Below are 20,722 nucleotides of genomic sequence, written 5' to 3' on the forward strand. Positions count from 1 at the left end.
ACTTGTGGCTCAGTGCCTGATAGGCCAGTGCTGGTCCTGTGTGTGCAGTTTGTGGTTTTGATGTCACTTGTGGCTCAGTGCCTGATAGGCCAGTGCTGGTGATGTGGGTGGAATTTGTGGTTGTGATGTCACTTGTGGCTCAGGGCCTGATAGGCCAGTGTTCGTCACATGGCTGCAGTTTGTGTTTGTGATGTCACTTGTGGCTCAGTGCCTGATAGGCCAGTGCTGGTCATGTGCGTGCAGTTTGTGTTTGTGATGTCACTTGTGGCTCAGAGCCTGATAGGCCAGTGTTGGTCACATGGCTGCAGTTTGTGGTTGTGATGTCACTTGTGGCTCAGTGCCTGATAGGCCAGTGCTGGTCCTGTGTGTGCAGTTTGTGGTTGTGATGTCACTTGTGGCTCAGAGCCTGATAGGCCAGTGCTGGTGATGTGTCTGCAGTTTGTGGTTGTGATGTCACTTGTGGCTCAGTGCCTGATAGGCCAGTGCTGGTCACGTGGGTGGAGTTTGTGTTTGTGATGTCACTTGTGGCTCAGTGCCTGATAGGCCAGTGCTGGTCATGTGGGTGGAGTTTGTGTTTGTGATGTCACTTGTGGCTCAGTGCCTGATAGGCCAGTGCTGGTCATGTGGCTGCAGTTTGTGTTTGTGATGTCACTTGTGGCTCAGTGCCTGATAGGCCAGTGCTGGTCATGTGGGTGCAGTTTGTGGTTCTGATGTCACTTGTGCCTCAGGGCCTGATAGGCCAGTGCTGGTCACATGGCTGCAGTTTGTGGTTTTGATGTCACTTGTGGCTCAGTGCCTGATAGGCCAGTGCTGGTGATGTGGGTGGAGTTTGTGTTTGTGATGTCACTTGTGGCTCAGTGCCTGATAGGCCAGTGCTGGTGATGTGGCTGCAGTTTGTGATTGTGATTTCACTTGTGGCTCAGTGCCTGATAGGCCAGTGCTGGTCATGTGGGTGCAGTTTGTGTTTGTGATGTCACTTGTGGCTCAGAGCCTGATAGGCCAGTGCTGGTGATGTGTGTGCAGTTTGTGTTTGTGATGTCACTTGTGGCTCAGTGCCTGATATGCCAGTGCTGGTGATGTGGCTGCAGTTTGTGATTGTGATTTCACTTGTGGCTCAGTGCCTGATAGGCCAGTGCTGGTCATGTGGGTGCAGTTTGTGTTTGTGATGTCACTTGTGGCTCAGAGCCTGATAGGCCAGTGTTGGTCACATGGCTGCAGTTTGTGGTTGTGATGTCACTTGTGGCTCAGTGCCTGATAGGCCAGTGCTGGTCCTGTGTGTGCAGTTTGTGGTTTTGATGTCACTTGTGGCTCAGTGCCTGATAGGCCAGTGCTGGTCCTGTGTGTGCAGTTTGTGGTTGTGATGTCACTTGTGGCTCAGTGCCTGATAGGCCAGTGCTGGTGATGTGGGTGGAGTTTGTGTTTGTGATGTCACTTGTGGCTCAGTGCCTGATAGGCCAGTGCTGGTGATGTGGGTGGAGTTTGTGTTTGTGATGTCACTTGTGGCTCAGTGCCTGATAGGCCAGTGCTGGTCACGTGGGTGCAGTTTGTTGTTGTGATGTCGCTTGTGGCTCAGTGCCTGATAGGCCAGTGCTGGTCCTGTGTGTGCAGTTTGTGTTTGTGATGTCACTTGTGGCTCAGTGCCTGATAGGCCAGTGCTGGTGATGTGGGTGGAGTTTGTGTTTGTGATGTCACTTGTGGCTCAGTGCGTGATAGGCCACTGCTGGTGATGTGGGTGGAGTTTGTGTTTGTGATTTCACTTGTGGCTCAGTGCCTGATAGGCCAGTGCTGGTCATGTGGCTGCAGTTTATATTTGTGATGTCACTTGTGGCTGAGTGCCTGATAGGCCAGTGCTGGTGATGTGGCTGCAGTTTGTGGTTGTGATGTCACTTGTGGCTCAGTGCCTGATAGGCCAGTGCTGGTCATGTGCGTGCAATTTGTGGTTGTGATGTCACTTGTGGCTCAGAGCCTGATAGGCCAGTGCTGGTGATGTGGGTGGAGTTTGTGTTTATGATGTCACTTGTGGCTCAGTGCCTGATAGGCCACTGCTGGTCACGTGGGTGCAGTTTGTTGTTGTGATGTCATTTGCGGATCAGTGCCTGATAGGCCAGTGCTGGTCACTTGGGTGCAGTTTGTGTTTGTGATGTCACTTGTGGCTCAGTGCCTGATAGGCCAGTGCTGGTCCTGTGTGTGCAGTTTGTGTTTGTGATGTCACTTGTGGCTCAGAGCCTGATAGGCCAGTGTTGGTCACATGGCTGCAGTTTGTGGTTGTGATGTCACTTGTGGCTCAGTGCCTGATAGGCCAGTGCTGGTCCTGTGTGTGCAGTTTGTGGTTTTGATGTCACTTGTGGCTCAGTGCCTGATAGGCCAGTGCTGATCCTGTGTGTGCAGTTTGTGGTTGTGATGTCATTTGCGGATCAGTGCCTGATAGGCCAGTGCTGGTCACGTGGGTGGAGTTTGTGTTTGTGATGTCACTTGTGGCTCAGTGCCTGATAGGCCAGTGCTGGTGATGTGGGTGGAATTTGTGGTTGTGATGTCACTTGTGGCTCAGTGCCTGATAGGCCAGTGCTGGTGATGTGGCTGCAGTTTGTGGTTGTGATGTCACTTGTGGCTCAGAGCCTGATAGGCCAGTGTTGGTCACGTGCGTGGAGTTTGTGTTTGTGATGTCACTTGTGGCTCAGTGCCTGATAGGCCAGTGCTGGTCACGTGGGTGCAGTTTGTTGTTGTGATGTCATTTGCGGATCAGTGCCTGATAGGCCAGTGCTGGTGATGTGGGTGGAGTTTGTGTTTGTGATGTCACTTGTGGCTCAGAGCCTGATAGGCCAGTGTTGGTCACATGGCTGCAGTTTGTGGTTGTGATGTCACTTGTGGCTCAGAGCCTGATAGGCCAGTGTTGGTCACATGGCTGCAGTTTGTGGTTGTGATGTCACTTGTGGCTGAGTGCCTGATAGGCCAGTGCTGGTGATGTGGGTGGAGTTTGTGTTTGTGATGTCACTTGTGGCTCAGTGCCTGATAGGCCAGTGCTGGTGATGTGGGTGGAGTTTGTGTTTGTGATGTCACTTGTGGCTCAGTGCCTGATAGGCCAGTGCTGGTGATGTGGGTGCAGTTTGTTGTTGTGATGTCATTTGCGGATCAGTGCCTGATAGGCCAGTGCTGGTCACGTGGGTGGAGTTTGTGTTTGTGATGTCACTTGTGGCTCAGAGCCTGATAGGCCAGTGCTGTTCATGTGGGTGCAGTTTGTGATTGTGATGTCACTTGTGGCTCAGTGCCTGATAGGCCAGTGCTGGTCACGTGGGTGGAGTTTGTGGTTGTGATGTCACTTGTGGCTCAGTGCCTGATAGGCCAGTGCTGGTGATGTGGCTGCAGTTTGTGGTTGTGATGTCACTTGTGGCTCAGTGCCTGATAGGCCAGTGCTGGTGATGTGGGTGCAGTTTGTGTTTGTGATGTCACTTGTGGCTCAGTGCCTGATAGGCCAGTGCTGGTCACGTGGGTGCAGTTTGTGTTTGTGATGTCACTTGTGGCTGAGTGCCTGATAGGCCAGTGCTGGTCACATGGCTGCAATATGAGGCACTGAGCCACAAGTGACATCAAAAACACAAACTGCACCCACATCACCAGCACTGGCCTATCAGGCACTGAGCCACAAGTGACATCACAAACACAAACTCCAACCACATGACCAGCACGGGCCTATCAGGCACTGAGCCACAAGTGACATCAAAAACACAAACTGCACCCACATCACCAGCACTGGCCTATCAGGCACTGAGCCACAAGTGACATCACAAACACAAACTCCACCCACATGACCAGCACGGGCCTATCAGGCACTGAGCCACAAGTGACCTCACAAACACAAACTGCAGACATGTGACCAGCGCTGGCCTATCAGGCACTGAGCCACAAGTGACATCACAACCACAAACTGCAGCCACATCACCAGCACTGGCCTATCAGGCACTGATCCACAAATGTCATCACAACCACAAACTGCACCCATGTGATCAGCACTGGCCTATCAGGCACTGAGCCACAAGTGACATCACAAACACAAACTGCACCCACATGACCAGCCCTGGCCTATCAGGCACTGAGCCACAAGTGACATCACAAACACAAACTCTATCCATATGACCAGCACTGGCCTATCAGGCACTGAGCCACAAGTGACCTCACAACCACAAACTGCAGCCACATCACCAGCACTGGCCTATCAGGCACTGAGCCACAAGTGACCTCACAACCACAAACTGCACCCACATGACTACCACTGGCCTATCAGGCACTCGGCCACAAGTGACCTCACAACCACAAACTCCACCCACAGGATCAGCACTGGCCTATCAGGCAGTAGAGGAACAAGTGACCTCTCAACCAAAAACAGCAGCCCTGGACCTAGCACTGGCCTATCAAGCACTCAGCAGAAGTGGCCTCACAGATACAAAGAAGTAGCAACGTGGCTGCTGGTGGCCTAGCAGGTACTGAGGCCAAATAACTGCACAAACACAAACAGCAGCAATATGCATCAAGGTGGACTCTCAGGTGCTCATGCTGAAGTGACCTCACAGGCAGCCATGAAGCCAAATAGCTGCTCCTGGCCTCTTTGCAACTGAGGCACAATTGACCTCAACAAGCACAAACAGCAGCAATGTCCATGCTGATCGCCAGTCACATACTGATGCACAACTCACCACAAAAGCACCAACAGCAGCAACGGACCTGCTCACCCTTTAGGAGGCACTGAGACACAAGCATCACCAAAGCTATGGGCATGCTGTTGGCCTACCAGCTTCAGAGGCACAACTCACCTCACAAGCACAAATGGCATCGACCTGCCTGCTGCTGCCCTATCTTTGACTGAGTCACAAGGGATCTCAAAAGTGCAAACCTTCACAGAGGAGAAGCTCACCTGGGCCACTCGCACGTCCCTTGATTACGCTGTGATCATTCCGTACAGAACAGTCTTCTGCAAAAGGCTTTCATCTCCTGACAAGACTCTCTCCAGATCATGCGACAGCTCCACTCTGCCACCCTGCACACAAATCACAAAGGGAACAATCGGTCTCGCTTTTCCTTTAGTACCATCAAGTCCGAGCTGGGAGCCTTCGCACTGCAGCACCTACACAATGGCAGCAGCATGCCACTTCCATTTCTAGTGCATTTCTAGGGACAGAGATCAGCTGAGGGAGCAGCTGCACTGCAAAGGCTTTCTGACACTCTCAGATCAACTCGGCACTGCACCAGGCATCAACCTGACGCCAGACCTCTGCTCTGCCACCTACTCTACAAACACACTGCCTCTGCCCCACACAGCTGCCTCTTCTGCTAGATACAACCAAGTGCCAGCAAGAAGAGATGCATGCAGGACACTCGCCACTTGCACACTCCCCAGCCACTGCTCTGCTCGCTGCCTTCCCTTGGCTTCTCAATCCAGACACTCAGGCAAGCTCTTGCGGTAACACCACAAGGTGGCCAAGGCACTCTAGGCTCACAAGGCCTGTGCAAATGAGCAGCACAAGATCAGGCACAGAGCTGCCTCCTTGGGTGATGCTGCTCTTTTCAGAGGGAAGGATCCTGCTTTCTTTGGGCACAGCAGGCTGCTGCTTTCCACCCCCATCCCCTCACGAACCTCCTGCTAGGGATGGGGACATGGGGATTTTCTGTAGTAATACAAAAGTTACAGATACAACACAGAAACACTTGAGAGTCCGGAAGGCCTCCTGAGCCCAAAGGAACCTCCCTTCCTTTCCTTTAGTTACTTGGACAAGGAGCTTGGACGGGGAAGGGAAAAAGGGTGCAGAGCCTTTGAAATGAGGCCCAAGCAATGAGACAGCCCCACACTGGACGGCTGCTGAAATGACAGCTCTCCTGGCTGCGCAGCCTCTGCAGCACCAGTCCGCGCTCCACAGCTGGCTTCACAGAGCACTGAGGGCTGGGTGCCACGGGCAACCTGGCCCTGGGCACATCTTCACCCCTCGCAGAGCCGGCAGCCCAAGAGCTCTGAGACTTCCACAGGTCAAGCTATGGACGCTTTGGGGCACTCACACAAAGGCACTCCAGACATGCTGGCATCTATTATAAGGGTCTTGGACTCGTCCTATATGGCACCACAACCTCCTAGGAAAAGGAGGGGGCACCGTAGCATTTGTTGAGCGGGCTGGCAATAACAGCACTTGTGGGAGGCGGAATTTGCAGCACAGCAGAGGTACCAGGAGCTGAACCCACAACCCAAGTCACCCAGGGAAGACAGGCGCATTTATGGAAGCCTTCGCATCCACACGTAAGCCTCTTCTCAGTCACTTGCAGCTGCTTTCACAGAGGGCTCACGACGCTGGCCAAGATGTTGACAGGTACAGGGACACAGCCTGGCATCCTGCCTCCATCCTCAGCGCCTCTAGCACTGCACTGGGAACCTCCATGAGTGGAGCAACCTAGAAAGAAAGAAAGAATCGGAGTGTTACTGGCAGTTCTGCTGGCCTTACAGAGTCGCAACAGGCAGGGGCAAATGTCTCCCCTCTGTGCTGAGCTCTATTGGTGAGAACACAGCCAGCAGGGCCACCAAGACGTTCTACCCCTCTTTTTGGCACAGGTGACACCATGTCTGTATACCAGGTCCTGTTTGGGCTCTCCAGTTCTGCACAGGCGCTAACACACTGCAGGGAGTCCAGCACAGGGACACCAAGACGGTCAGGGGCTGCAGCGTGGGGCATAAAAGGAGAGGCTGCGAGAGCTGGCTTTGTTCAGCCTAGACAAGAGAAGGCCAACGGGGATCTTCATGCTGTGCACAGCTACCTTATGGAGGGCACAGAGAAGACGGAGCCGGATTTTCTTGGAGGTGCACACTAGTAGCATGGGAGGCAACGGGGACAAATCGGACAATGGGAAATGCTTCTGAGACATTAAGAAGAAACCTTTTTCTCCGTGACGGTGGCCAAACTGCGGCACAGGGATCCAGAGAGGTTCCCAGATCTCCATCCTTGGAGGTAATCAAAACTTCACTGGAAAAGGCCCCAAGATACCTCCTCTACTGGCACCTGCCTGGAGCAGGGCGTTGGAGCCCTGCTACCTCCACATGGCTCCCCCATTGCAGCCTCAAGGAATATGCTATTATGAGACTCTTGCCAAAGGCACCAGAGGCTTTGGAGATGCCGCCTCCACCGCTCAACAAGGACAGGTGTCTCAGAGCCACCCATCGCCCTCACAGGCCTGACTTCTTGTGAGGGGGCATCTCCCCTCTCTGCGAGGCTCTGCGTAGGCACAACATGCAGAAATGCCTCTGACTGCTTTCATTAACTACCCATCTCGCTGAGGGACTGGAATGGATTAGCGTCTGAGATGGGAAGATGCAATGAGGGTCCAGATTCAGCAGAAAGCCTTTAAGGAGGGAGAAGAGAACTCTCTCCAGCAGTCGGTAAAATCCCAAAGACTCACGGAAGCATCAAACCCTTCCGAAACTGCAAGCCTGAACCTCAGCTGACACAAACCACCAAACTGGGAGCAGCCCTGCCTCGCACCACGATGCTCCAAGGAGGCAACACGGTCACCAACAGTCCTCACCCACGTCTCCCAGAAGGACACCGTGATGGCAGGCTGGGCCTTGGGAGCAGAGCACTGCTCTCTCCAGACACCTCCTCCCACGCTGAGCAGCAAAACACTGGCGCCACCACCCGGCGCCACCACCCGGCTCCACCACAGGGCATCTCGCACTGTAACACGCCGGTACCTCCACACCTCACAGAGGGTTGGCAACCAACACACGCCTCTGCATCAGCGACACACAGCCCACAGCACCACACACGGCAGCACACAGGGCACCCCAAGCACCCCACAACACACAAAGCCCAACTCTCCAGACCTTCCATTCCTTTCTAGTCCTCCAAGGCCTTGCAACAGGCTCTGCCTCTGAACAGCCACTCACAGCCCGGGGCCTGCTCACTTCCCACCTTCCCACCAGGAAGCAGAGAAGAAGTGCTCTCACAGGGGCTGATCAGGCCAGCTTTTCCCTCTCGCTTGTGCCTCAACTTCTCTGAACAAGAAATCTCTTTCAAAATGTGGCCCATACCCTTTTTGGGGGGTGACATTCCTTCCATCTCCTCCAACAGCCTTTGCACCCATTCTCCAATGACTGCATACGTGCACAGAAAATCAGAGACCCCTAAAGTGTTACAGTTCTAAACGTGTCATAAAAGCAGCTGGACACCTCAAAGACAGACACAGCATGCAGACCTTGCAGGAAAATCTCACAAGCTCCCTGCTCTTTTGATGGGGCAACTTCTAAAGCACACACACACCCTGGCAAGAAGAGATTATTCACACCACTGCTCACACCAGCACTACATTCACTTAGCAGCCTCAAAAGTCTAGCTGGACTCCCTAGCTGACTGCGAGGACGCTGCAAGCTTCTACTTAGCAACAGTGGAAAGGCCAACTCCATGTCCATGCTCACCACAGAACATCATCTGCATTTTAAATGTAGCAGTACTAACTCATGATGATGGAGTGGAATAAAATTTGTGTCAGATGATGTGGAATATCGACTTCTGCTTGATTAATGAGTTGCATTTCTGTATTGCTGTAGAGCTCTGCAGGGGTCAATCCCTCCTCTGAGCACACGCAACAAACCCAGAAGTGACCTCACCACCAGCATCCAAGCCATGCATCTTCCCCTGACCTGTCAGCTGCTCACACAGAGGTGTCATCACATCACAGATTCACATCATGGCCTCATAATACTCACAGTGCTCTGAAACACCCATTGCCTACCAGTTACTACACCAAAAGATTAGCTTCTGCTATGCATTATCAACACCTAGCCTATGAAATTTAAGAATTGCAGAACAGCCTGCAAGTAATTCTTGGCAACATTTTCTAACGGGAGGATTGCATGGGAGCAGCGATCATCAAACTGAAGACAGCAGGGCCTCGTGTCCCAGGCACAGGGAGAAGCCTTCCCGCAACTCAGAACTCTGGTTCCTTCCCCAATGCTGAACAAAACCAGAAAATCCTCTACACATCCAGGACAACAAGCATTCTCCTATTTTAGGCCCTGACAACTGGAGGCACGTGGAAGGACTCAGGCCAGGGCATCTCAGTTGGTGAAACCAGCAGAGACACAATTCAGCAACTCTTCACCCTGACCTAGGAGCATGGAAAGAACAACAGCAAGTGCGAGCAATGGCCGTTCATCAACTTTCAAGGCCCCTGACAAGCAAAACAGCTCACACTTACAGAGCTCTTCTGCAAACACCCTTCACCCTGCTGCCAGGCTCACAGGTCTCGGTGCAAAGCAAGAGGCAGGGAGCAAAAACAACGGCTAAGGCACGGCATCACATGCGGGCACAGCCTCTCTCAGAGCCACTCGGAAATGCAGTTTTCACAACAAAAGACACCATCGGGAAGGGCACCTCGCGACGACACCAGCAGCCTGCTCACACTTTGCCCAGCACCTCCCAAACGCACCTCGAAGCAGCACCTGGGGCTGCGCTGGCAGCAGCAGCTCAGGAAAATGCTTTAACAGGGATCCCAGAGCCACCACAGGGCCAAAGCTTCCTGCCCCCAAACCCCACCGAGCCGCCCCGGCCCAGCTGCTCGCGGCAGGCCGCCACGTCTGGCTGCAGGGCAGCTCCCCCCTCTGGCCCACGTCGCTCTGGCCCCTGCTCACGGCCCCACCAGCCCCTGCTGCAGCTCCTGCAGCAAAGCAGCCCCGGCAAAGCCAGCACCGCTGCCCCGCCCCGGCGGGAGGGCACCCGCCGCCATTTGAACGCGCCCGCAGCCCCCACCAAACGCTCTCGCCCGCTCGCTTCTCGCCTGCTTTGCTCCCGCTCCTCTTCCACCTCTTTGACGTCTTTTTTTTCCCCACATGCTGGACTGCAATTGGCTGGCAGAGCCATCAGTGAAATCGATGCCCGCCCTCCTCCTCCTGACAGCCAATAGAAGGGCTGCACTGCGGCGATGCCATGGCAACGCTGGGCCCTCCTGCCCTGGCGGCCAGCTCCGCCCCCTCCCCCTTGGTCGGGCGCCATGTTGTGGGCGGCAGCGCGGGGCGCGGCGGGGCCTGGGTGCAGCGTGGTGCTGTGTGGGCGGGCAGTGCGGGGCCCCGGGGTGCGGCCGCTGCCCCGGCGGGGCTGGGCTGTGCGGCAGGGGCCCCGCGGGGCTGCTGGCCGCCCTGCGCCCTGGGGGCTGTGCGGGGTGTGGGGGGGGCAGCACTGGGGCCTGTGCTGGTGGCCTCCGTGGTGCCGCTGTGGGGGCCCTGGGGCTGGCTGTGGCACCAGAGCCCTCAGGCAGCGTCCTCCTGCCCCCAGGGCAGGGCAGGGCAGGGCAGGGCAGTGTCCTCTCGCCCCTCCTGCCCCGGCCGCCTGCCCACGGCAGCCCTAGGGCTTGGCTAGGTAGCGGTGGTGTGGGGTCGTGAGGGTGCTGGGGGAGATGGCTGTGTTGGGCTCACCCCAGCGCTGCCCACCCAGCTCAGAGAAAAGACCTTGGTGTCAGCCAGGACCTGTTGAATGAGGATTGCACCTCCGCCTGTTTCCAGGCTGCTCTCTCCAATGTATTTTCTTTTGGGTGCAGAGGTTTGAGCCCAATTTGCAGGAAGACAGGGTCTGTGGCCATCTGAAGGTGGCATCTCTGAGCCCAAAACATGCTGCGCCAAGCTGGAAGCATAAAAGGATCGAGGGGGAAGGAAGAGAGATTTTTCCCAAACACCCAGAGGACTTGGGGTTATTAAAAGGTGAAGGTTTTATTATCATATACGGACATTTCCAGCAGGGTCTTGAGAGCCCCATGGAGCTGCAGGCCACCTCAGCATCTGGGATGCAGGACCCCTTTCCTCTCAGAGCCAGACCCCAAAGAGGACCCACTCCCAGGGAAACCTGTCATGGATTCCCATGCCCCCCCCCCCCACCCTAAGAGGCGATGGAGCTGGCCGCACAGAAGCCTTGGGGCTCAGGACAGCCCCATCCCCAGGACCCAGCAGTCCTGGCTGCCACATTGTCGCCCGAGCCAGAGGGGACCCTCAGGCAGGGCTCTCGCAGCAGCCCCCAGCCCTGTCCAGGCACCCCCACAGCCCGGGATCCACAGCAGTTTTGGCAGTTAACAGTCTCTGTGCGACACCTCGGGAAGGATCTCCCAAAGCCCTTACCCTCGGTGGAGAGCCGCAGGAGCGCAGGGGACAAGGAGCTGTGGTCCTGGCTGATGGTGTCCATCCAGCAGTCCTCCATCTCGCTTGCCCTCTTGCTCTCGTTTCACCTCTCCAGCCAGAGAAACAGGACGCTCTTCCCATCTCATTACCCAAAACTCCTTTCCAACATGCCCCTGCTCCTCCGTCTGTTGGTGAGGGGCCCCAACGTGGTCCCACTGCCTCCTGTCCCCTCTCCTTGCCGTGGAGCCACTATGAAAGGCAGCCGTGGGGAGGGTGTGAGCAGTGCCCAGGAGTGCCTGGGCCTCACAGGGAAGTGAGGGTCCCCGCCCACGACACCGGGGAGACCTCCCTGTGATGTGGCACGTCCCATTGTGACCTCAGCTCGTGTCATCTGGGGGCTCAGTAGGTCACCGTCATGGAGATGGCACAGCCAGGGAGAGAGCAGAGAGATTTCCCCTCACGTCCTGGAAAGCCATCACTTCCCTTCACTGCAGTTATTTTCCATAATTTTCTGATAAATCCTTCAGGAATGTCTCCAGACAGTGTCAAAGACTGTGAAATATCTCAAACGGGGCACTGGAGATGTCACTTCTGCGCCCCTGCACTGACAGGTCACTGCACTGGGCAGACCTGTGCAGGAATCTGGGGTTTGGGGGTTGGCGTTTTTACAGGATCCAAGGCATGTGGGATGAACCAGCACAAAGCATGGCCACAGGCTGAGAAATGCTTTGGTGAGCCTCAAAACTGGTTTCTGCTGTGGGCCCCTCTTTTTGTGGAAGCAGGATGCAGGACAATGTGGGACAGGACATAGCTTTCCTCCTTTAGGCACCAAGGCAGGATCTCTGCTTTTAAAAGTGCTCAGCAAGGTTTCTCAGTCGGCAGTGCTTGAGCTAGAGATGCTATGCCAGAGAAGAGCAAACATAGCCTTAACACACGTCATCCAGAGGCCCTTATCCAGGACCCTGGAGCCTGCCAGGCTCCAAAGCCATGGGCGAGGCCAGGTAGCAAATGTGGGGAAGTTTTCCCATTTCCCATGAAGTTTGCCCATCTTTCCTTCTGGCTGAGCCTGAGGAAGCCATTTCTCATCCCTGGGCCTCATTTGGTCCTTGTGCTTTTCAGTGTCACCTTGGGGCTGTGCTTCTCCCCTGGGTACGCTCCTCAGCCCCCTGCCCTCCTCCCCAAAGGCACCCTTGCTCTCCTGGGTCTGTACAGCCCCGACATCCTGGATCTCCCACATTTTATGACTCTGGGCTTCTCAGGACATGCTCACACACTGCAGTGCTGCTGTCCAGGCTCCGGTGCAGAGCCTATGAGGCAGTGCGATGCCTCAGGACGTGCATTTTGACTCACTCCCAAGTTTGTGAGATGACCAGCTCCCAGCTCTGCAGCTGCTGAAGTTTGAGAACATCCCTACAACCAGCCTTCCTGCTCTTCCTAATCTCTGCACAGTTTTGGGGCAAATCTTGCAGAAGGGAGACTCCATCCCCCTTGAATACTGTGAGAGATGTGGCTTTCCAAGTCACTGCAAAAGGAAGGACTCCTTTACTTCTTTGGGTTGCTTCTTGAGCCTGTGGCACCCCCTCTGTGATGCTGGAAGCCCCAGCTCTGCAGCCTGGTGTCTTTGCCCTTTCTCTCCCGTGTCTCCTGTTTGTCTACCCAAAGTCTTCTCTCCACACCAGGGGCATGGGAAGTGCTGCTTTAGAGAGCTCATTTGAAGCTGTGACATGTTGTGAATCTGAAGGCCTGAAGGAGGCTAGTCTGGGACATGGCTGTGCCCCCACACCCCCTCCTGTTCCCAGCCTGAGGATCCAGGAAGGTCTCCAGGGAGAGCAGTGGGCTTGGGGGTGGGTGAGATGGGTTTCCCTCAACATCCCTGGGTCCTGCATGGGTTTCTCTGAGTGCTCAGGAAAATCCCTCTTCTCTAGGGGCTTGCATCAAGACTTTTCCAGACTTTTGTACAGAAACCCAGCCTGGTCCAAGATCCCCAAGAGCAGCACGGCCCCCAGCATCGCCCGGGACCCCCAGGAGCTGTCTGGCTCTCTCTTCTGTTCCCCCATTCCCCGATTAAATGGACAGTTTGTAGCCTCACCTTTACAACACTCCATCTGGACGCTGCAACATTGTGACTCCTCCCCTAGCTCATTCCCATAGGCAGCTGCTGATTTGCGACCTGCCTATTGGCTGGCAGGAGGAGGGGGGCGGGTCTGGATTTCACTGACGGCTCTGTCAGCCAATCGGAGTCCACCATGTGGAAGAAAAACAGACGTGAAAGAGAGAAGTGAAAGAGGAGAGGGAGCGAAGCAGGGGAGGCTTTGGGTGGAAAGCAGGACCGGGCTTGGGCAGCTTGTTTCTCACAAGACCGTGAGAAACGCTCTGCCCCCCCTGGCCAGTATAACTGCTCTGCCTGGCACTGAGGCACAGGAGGACTCAGGGTGGAGATCGGGCTCTGCAGAGAAGAGCCCCAGGGGCAGAGTTAGAAAACAAGAAAAGACCTCGAATGCGAAAAAACAGCATCTTTAAGTACACCAGAAACCAGCAGGGGCTGGAAAATGCCCCAAGCTGTAGTAAAAGTTTCTGAGCATAAAGAAAAATCAATGAAAAAAAAGAAAAACTGTTCAAATTTGAAAAATAGATGGATGTAACCTATTATAGGTAAACGTGACAAATTGACAACCACTCGGGCCGGGTTGCATAAATTCCAATTTAATAATTGAGCAAGTCACAAGTAAGCAAAACAGCGCTGGGCGGCCGGGGGGGAGTCTCCTGCTCCACCAACAACGGCGCGCACAACCCCCCCTCACAGTCTCCTTATATGCGATTCCAGTCCCGGGTATACGGGGCACCTCCTGTAACTTCTGCGGTTGCGCCGGCTGTTGCTAGGGGGTCTTCTTCAGCCCTCTGGTGGTCGTGGGGATGAAGGCTGGAGTCTTCCTCTGCATTGTGTGCCATATTAGGCTATCTAAACTAACATTGCTACTTCGCTAGCTCAGCTCAATTTTCTCAGGCGGAGTACATGCCCCCCCACCACAGGCTGTAGGATGTTCCCACAGATGTTCCCAAGGCTGTTTCTCACTGATGTAACAAATTAGTACATACCACAATACAAGATGTTCCCAAGGCTGTTTCTCACTTTGATGCAACAAATTAGCACATATCACAATCCCCCCTTTTTGTTTTGGTCCCCTCTAATTTGTTCATCAAATCGAGCAACAGCCTCCTGTGCCAGGGAGAGCATAGGGTTATGCTTACTCTCATCTTCATTAAGTTGTTCATATTGACTTTTTATCAACAGTAGGTGGGCAGCTTCGAGTCTGCTTTTTGCTAAGTTAATTATTTTATTTACTATACACGGCCCAAAGGTCAACACGAGTACTAGCAAAGTTAATGGACCCGCTATTGCAGACAATAAGGTTGTTAGCCAAGGAGAACGACTGAACCATGATTCATACCACCCTTGCTGGGCTTCTCTTTCCTTTTTACGTTTTTCAAGGCCTTCTCTCAATTTTGCCATAGTATCCCTGACAACTCCTGTATGATCCGCGTAAAAACAACATTCTTCTCCTAAGGCTGCACACAATCCTCCCTGTTGCAAAAATAAGAGGTCCATCCCTCTTCTGTTCTGTAACACTACTTCTGATAGCGATGTCAACGACTTTTCTAAAGCTGTAATGGATTTTTCTATTCGTTCTAAGTCCTCATCCACAGCTTCCCGTAGAGTGCTAAGGCTCTGCTGTTGCATCACTAAGGAGGAAATTCCGGTTCCCGCTCCCACTGCCCCAAGACCCAGTAAGGTGGCTATAGTAATTGCGGTGAATGGTTCCCTCTTTACTCGGACTGGGTGAGCGGTGTCCCAATGATCGTACATCACATTTTCTGGATGGTACAAGATCCTTGGAACTACTTCCACTTGTATACAATATTCTGGGGACCCACTGAGTACCTTTAGGGAGACACAGGGAGTTAGGCCCGTTTTTGAGCATATCCATCTAGTTCCTTTGGTGGGAATAATCCATCCAATTTCGGAGGTGTAGGTTTGCAATGTTATAGATCCACACAACTTTCTTTTTGATTTTGGTACCTTGCCAATACACATTCCCATTCCCGTAACCTGTTCCATGGTTAACCCCTTCTTCTTATCTTCCCATTGACAATGTGAGTCGGAATCCCTGCTTAAAGTATATGTCATATTTACTCCTATTGCTTCATAAAAAGGGGGTCTTATATCGTAGCATAACCAGCAATGGGTAGTTATACTAGGGGTTGTAGCATTTAATACTTTGTAGGTTGCTTGCACAACCTTCCACAGAGGATTGTCTACCCTCTCTGTGGCTTTACTTTCCGAGATTACAACAGTATCTTTCAGGGTGGGGTGGTTCATAGGAATACTTGTCGAATTCATGATCATACTCGTGGGTTTGATTCTTGATTCCACCCCTTTAACAACTAGATTCGGCCCTATTGCTTGAGGAGTGGGTCGCACACTTTCTTTCTTTATGAAAATTAATCCACCTCTATCGGTCCCGGACTCCCAGAACCGGACTCCCCAGGTCTTTCCCAAAAACCATCCCGGATCCTCTGGACGGGTGATATTTATCACTAAATGTTTACAAGTTCCCGGGGGGGTATAGTGGGGATTTCCCCGATACCCCAGCTGGAAATCCTCTTTGGGGGGGGTACACCCAGAAGGCCCCCATTTTACTGATAAAAACTTATCTGACCCTGCTCCTGGGGCCCAATCAGAGGCTATAGTTTCACATCCCCAATAAGCACAATAATAAGAGTTTGGGTAGTTACAGTATCCTCGCCCAGGATTAGAACTAGGACAAAAGTAAAACGGTTTCCCGAACTCTCTTCGACTCAAACATGGCTCAGTGGGTACCAATTCACACAAGGTAGGTGTGAATGTAGGGCTCCCGGGTACACTTCGCACTTGGATCACTTTTTGATCTTCCCACCTTATTAATGACCATTTAAAGGGTTGGTGTACGTTATGTTCCCCTTTGATTCGTCTTCCTAATAAGCCCAGCACAATCATCTTCCAGAGGAGTAGTGGACCCATGGCTTGGTTTAACGGATACTTTACAAACTCTTAATGCCTTGGAGGGGCGATCCGTGATGCCAGGTGTCTCTGGGACTTTAAAAAGTCTGGGTCTTATAATTTTAGGTATTCCTGCTTAGGAGGTGGCTTGTCGGCCTCGATCCCCACAGTTTCTGTACGTCTCTGTCTCCTCTGCCTACTCTTTTGCTCAGAGCAGCAGGGTGTACCGTCTTCTCGACAGCAGCCGTATTCTTCAGGGGAACCTCCTTTATGTGCCTTTCTGATTTGAAAGGCTTCCCAGTTTTTTTCAAGAGAGACACCCAACATACGGCACGGTCCACCTACAATTGGTGTTTTTAATATTGGCCTTTTAACAAAGGCTTCCCACCATTCTACCAATCTTTTCTTATGATCTTTTAATGTCCAATAAGTCAATTTTGTCGTAACAAAGGCGGTAGATGCCGCTAGGGAGATACCCGTACTAACAATGAGTCCACTACTTCCCTTCACAAACCCTACATGCATAACACACAAATGGATAACAAATACAATGTGGGGTTATAACAAATACTATGTTAGGTTTTACAAAAGGTGGTCTCACTTATCGAGGATTCCAGGTTTCTTCTTGAAGGTTACTTTTAAATTGTCCGGGTTTCCAAAGGCTTCCCACGATGATTCCGAAATCGGTCCTTTAATTCTGCTAGCGTATGTCCATCCTCGCTCTGCGGTGCGAATAGCAGTGTCTGTGGTAAGTGAGACAAGAAAAGATCCCTCCCAGCGGGGAGTCAAGGACGAGTCTTTCCAGGTTTTTAATTAAAACCTTGTCTCCAGGGTTAACTCGGTGAATGGCTACATCTAGTGGAGGTCTCTGTTTGGCAGAGCTGAGGTGGGGCCCCGGCTCCAAGCACCAGACTAAAGCAGAGGAAGACAGCGAGCCGCCTCGGCGCGCGGAGCAGCACAGGCGGTGCTGGGCTGGGGGAGGCACCGTCACCCCACTACCTGCCTGCTGGGGGGGGCCTGGGGCTGCTGCCACCGCCGGCCAGGGCAGCAGCGTCTCCAGCGGGGAGAAGGGGGAAGCCTGCACCCCACTTCTCGCAGCGCCTGCTGGGACCCCAAGCAGGGTGCTCAGCCCAGGAGCAGCCGGGGTCTCATCCTGCCTTCCCGGGGCGGTGTAGGGGCTGATGCGGGAAGGGGGCTCCTTGCCAGGGCGGGGGCTGTCTCATCGCTCTGTGCCTGGAGCCGCACATGGGGCAGACAGGCTCTTCAGCCAACACACGGAGTATGGGGTGGGGGTATTATGGGGAGACATACAAGGCTCCAGTAACCTTTGATTTATTAGCCTCTGAATTACTGGTCGGAGTCCTTGCCTCCCTTCCTGTGACATTGGATATTGTTTGACTCTAACAGGGATTTCTGGATTTCGTATACTCACTTCAAAGGGAGCAATATCTAGTCTTCCTACTGATTCTGGGGTATACCAAACTTCAGGGTTAATTTTGGCCTCATCTTCAATAGTAAGGGTGCATAATTTTATAACTAATTCTTGATTCTCTACTTCTAAATTGACTCCTAATTCAACCATCATATCTCGGCCCAGTAAATTATATTCAGCTTCGGGAACTAATAAAAAGGATCCAACACTTAGTCGAGAGTCTGATTCTATTTCCACATTTTTAATTACTGGGACCTTAAAGGGTTCTCCCTTAGCTCCTATCACTTGTAATTTCTCTGGGGATGGTTTACACCCCCAGGGTACCGTTTGGACAGTAGATCTTTCTGCCCCAGAATCCACAAGGAATTCTACTTCTTGTCGCTGGGGACCCAATTTCAGTTTTATCAAGGGCTCGGTTCCTTTATGAGTCCCCAGCAGATAGAGCCCCTGACCCCCCTAATCTTCTTGGAACATTTGCTCATCCTGCATTCGCTTCTTACAATTCCTCTTCAGATGCCTTTTTTTCTGGCAATAAAAACACTCAACCTGCCTCAAGTCCCCCGTCACAACTTCTCTGGGTTGTCCTTCTTGGTGAAGTGACTTTCTCTTAGGTCTGTTATACGACCTAGGGGGTTGCGCCTGAATTCCTCTCTGCCCTTCTCGGACTGCTGCCACCAGAATCTTTGCCTGCCGCCGATGGGTTTCCTCTTCCCTCCGCACATGCACTTTCTGAGCTTCCCTCAGCAACTCGTCCAGCCCCCTATCCTGCCAATTATCTAATTTCTCTAGCTTTTTTCTGATATCTGGAAAGGCCTTTGCTACAAACTGTGTTTTCAATAGAGCCTGTCCCACAGGGGTACTGGGGTCTACCCCGGAATAAAGTTGCAGATTTTTTCTAAGTCTTTCGAGCCATTCTGTTGGTGTCTCATCCTTCTTTTGTTGTTCCATGAAGGCCTTATTAATATTTTGCCCCCTGGGAACAGATTCCCTGATTCCCTGAACTATTATGGTTCTCAAATCGGACATATGTGTCCGATGCTCAGCATTTTGATTGTCCCAGTCCGGCCGTTGGGTGGGCCATTTAATATCTGCCGCGGGACCTTGTTGGTGTTGTTGATCCCAAATCCGCATCCCAGCCCTACGGATCATTTCCCTTTCTTCCACTGTAAATAATATGCTTAAGATGGATTGTAATTCCTCCCATGTGTAAAGGCTAGGACCTAAAAACTGATCTAATTTTTCAGCCACCCCTAAAGGATCTTCTAATAAATTCCCCATTTCTTTCTTAAAATCCCGTACGTCCCCTGAACTCAGGGGCATAGACACAAATCCCATCCCCGGCTGCGGTCCTCCCATGGGGAGTTCTCGCAAGGGGTACAGCTGATCAGATCGCCCACCTCCCCTCGTTTGACTCCTCGTGACCCTTCGGGTTTCTTCTGGGGAACTAGGAGGGTCTAGATCCCGGTCTGGGGTCGTTGGAGAGGGGCTACGAGGAGGGGCTGGTGTTGGGTTTTGAGCCGGAGCTGAGGGAATACAGGGGGGAGGAGAAACGAGAAGTTCCTCCAGTATTTTGCTTTTCTTCCTCGGACCTTTCTCTTTCAGGGTAAATATCATGGTCCGAGTATCTGGTCTTATCCATAAACTAGCATACTCACTTTCTTCTGGACTAAAGGGCTCCTTTGAATTCACATATATATTTAGAGTCTGACATATCCAATTTTCAAAAGACCCGTATACTGGCCAATAAAGGTGGTCTCTTCTAATCTGCTTCCCACCCCATACTTGCATGCAGTAATATACCATTTTTTCTCGGCTTTTGCCTTCTCGGGAGGGCCAATCGTTCCAATATTTAATCATTAATCCTAAAGGGCTATCGGGTGGTATATCCGGTAACCATACCGTAAAGCCCTCTATGGGATCAGAAGACTTGCTCTTTTTCTGTCCCATCTTCCGGAGCACCCACCTCAGTCACTCTCTTTTACAACTCTCTTTCTCTCCGCAGGGGACCGCACTCACACCACCCGAGTCTCTACTGCTAGGACGGTTGTCCCTTCGCGGAGGGCCGCCTAGTCGGCCGTCGGGTGCCCCTTTTCGGTCCCCCGCTACATAAGGATCCCCTCTCCTGGAGGATCCGCACTAAGGACCCCCTCTCCTGGAGGGTCCGCACTCACACCGTCCCCAGTTACACAAGGACCCCCTCTCCTGGAGGGTCCGCGCTAAGGACCCCCTCTCCTGGAGGATCCGCGCTCACTCCGTTCCCTGGGGACGTCTCACGTGCTCCGGGTATCCCACCCCAACCGAACGGAACCGCATACATATACTCACTCAGTCCTGAGTCTTCGTTCGGATCTTCGTGCACAAAGTTTACGGGGTACTGCAGTTCTTTTGCTTACTTGTCCTGATTTAGGGTTCGGAAATACAGGTTATGGTAGGGGAACTACCCACTCAGGGGCCATCCGAAAACGGGATGGGGCGCCCCCCCCGAGTCAGAGTCCCGAAACCAGGGAAGCCTGCATCCGAGTCACGGCACCAAATTGTTATAGGTAAACGTGACAAATTGACAACCACTCGGGCCGGGTTGCATAAATTCCAATTTAATAATTGAGCAAGTCACAAGTAAGCAAAACAGCGCTGGGCGGCCGGGGGGGAGTCTCCTGCTCCACCAACAACGGCGCGCACAACCCCCCCTCACAGTCTCCTTATATGCGATTCCAGTCCCGGGTATACGGGGCACCTCCTGTAACTTCTGCGGTTGCGCCGGCTGTTGCTAGGGGGTCTTCTTCAGCCCTCTGGTGGTCGTGGGGATGAAGGCTGGAGTCTTCCTCTGCATTGTGTGCCATATTAGGCTATCTAAACTAACATTGCTACTTCGCTAGCTCAGCTCAATTTTCTCAGGCGGAGTACATGCCCCCCCACCACAGGCTGTAGGATGTTCCCACAGATGTTCCCAAGGCTGTTTCTCACTGATGTAACAAATTAGTACATACCACAATACAAGATGTTCCCAAGGCTGTTTCTCACTTTGATGCAACAAATTAGCACATATCACATAACCGAGTAACCTTAAAAGAAGTAGCTTCAGCAGTTACAGTTAAAACCAAACTATAACAACCTAATGGCC

The sequence above is a fragment of the Apteryx mantelli genome, chromosome 8 (assembly GCF_036417845.1).
Source record: "Apteryx mantelli isolate bAptMan1 chromosome 8, bAptMan1.hap1, whole genome shotgun sequence".
NCBI lineage: Eukaryota > Metazoa > Chordata > Aves > Apterygiformes > Apterygidae > Apteryx > Apteryx mantelli.